The sequence below is a fragment of the Anneissia japonica genome, unplaced genomic scaffold (assembly GCF_011630105.1).
Source record: "Anneissia japonica isolate Jap-2015-1 unplaced genomic scaffold, ASM1163010v1 scaffold3284_len10144_cov113, whole genome shotgun sequence".
Classification (NCBI taxonomy): Eukaryota; Metazoa; Echinodermata; class Crinoidea; order Comatulida; family Comatulidae; genus Anneissia; species Anneissia japonica.
The window spans coordinates 8,223-10,136 of NW_022695528.1; the positions used below are offsets into that span (position 1 = coordinate 8,223).

At 29.8% G+C, this 1,914-nt stretch overlaps 1 non-coding gene across 1 annotated transcript; it reads right to left on the minus strand.

Moving 5' to 3' along the window:
- On the minus strand, window positions 1–73 carry Trnas-uga. Its single transcript has one exon. It is a non-coding gene; the product is annotated as a tRNA-Ser (tRNA).
- Window positions 74–1,914: the final 1,841 nt, after the last annotated feature.

Here is a 1,914-nt window from a genome sequence, read left to right on the forward strand (position 1 = left end):
TGCCTCTGGCGGGACTCGAACCTGCGACCTCTCGCTGTCAAGGCGAGTGTCATAACCACTAGACCACGGAGGCTTCATGGTTGAACAGATTCAAATACCACCAGATACACTCCATTACACAATTACTCGCATGTTCTTAAATGGAAACGTGTAGAATGTTCTAATCTCCAAATTCTCATTTACAGAATTCAATTGCTTGCAAAAAGAATTGTTATTTTTCTTTATATTTATTTTAGGTTTCTTTTGTTTTGCATGTTGTTTTCTGATACAATGCCGCTGCGTTGGCAACAACCTTTGTTTTTACTGTAATTGTGTTGTGGTTTGAAATGCTAAAAAAAAACAAAAAAACTTAATATGTATTAACAACATTATTTAGACTATAACTAATACCACCAAAGTCAATAATCAAGTAGGCCTTTCTCAATAAAGTTTTAAAGATAAGTAGGTGTTACACTAAAGAGGGCGCTAGACTAATATCTTTGGTTGTCAGCGAGAATTTAAATAGGTGCTAGGAGAGCGCACACAATTGAAGTTCAAACAATAATTCAACAATTACACCCATTGCCATTTACTTTCTATTGTAAATACATTATTGAATGAATTGATTAACTTTTATTGAGGAATAATAATAAATAAGAAACATTATTTGATAGGTTTAAACAATGCTACCAAGTATCTTTTGACCAGTAGACCTATGCATGATAAAAACACGCTAATTATAATTGTATCAGTGTACTATGTACGCCTAATCCTTAAAGAAGTATAGCTTACTGAAAATGACAAACAAATCATTTAAAAAATAATTTGATATCGATTTGTTAATTTTTCAGTAACATACAAATTATAAATTTGAGCATAGAAATTATTGAATTTAATAAAATTTGTAACCTGATTTTTATACTGGACTGGACTATATAATAACAATAAAAATAAACACTTCCTGTTTTATCATTTTCGCTGTAAAATTATCTCTAAACATTTTTTTTGATACACTAATTTATATGTTCAGGTAGATAATTTTTGTACTAATTTTTAAAAAGTTGTTTATGATTGAGTTGGTGTTTTGCATGGGACAATAATGCATATTAATTCAATTAAATATTTTTTAGTTTTTGTTTCAGTGTCATTCTTAGTTTGCCCTTATAATGTCTTTAATGGTGACAATGCATGATGAGCTTACATTTGCAAGGAAGGTGCTTTTATTAATTATATAATTAATATTATAATTTGCTGTGATTGTCCTTTGAGTTAAATGATGTTGAACTATAATTGAATAGTGTATAGGCCTACATTACATACCCGTTTCTCATTTACGAGTTCAGGCGCGTCTCTGATAATAAGTCTTACTTGACCCCATTGTCTGTTAAATACTGCCTCCAGTAAGTCATGACTGCGATGATAAATGGAAACAGTTATAAATCTACTTAACTAAAATAATACAATAGCTAATAAATCATTTACACTGTAATACCAGTGCAGCGATATAATTTATGCATGATAGATATTACAGTAATTGATTATAACATATGATTCATTTTGATTATTAATAAATGAATGAAGTTTTTATAATCTACTATACATAACATTGATGTAGTATGCGCGCAGTGCCGTGCATCCGACAACTAGGAATACTGTACGCCCTCAACGGAGAGGAGGCGGGTTTTTAACTTATGAATCAAATGATCAAGGAGGTGCTGTCTATGTCTGAATAATTATTAGCATCACCATTATTATTGTCTATTATTAGGCTTTAATAATGCCTCAATTTAGTTAACAGAAAAATAATTCAAAAAATACAATCATTGTACATAAATTATTGATTGATTTCTTGGCTAATAATAAAATACCAATGTCGATTTTAGGACATCAAGTGTAAATATACTATTCTAAGTTCGTTATAAAATTTCATTATAA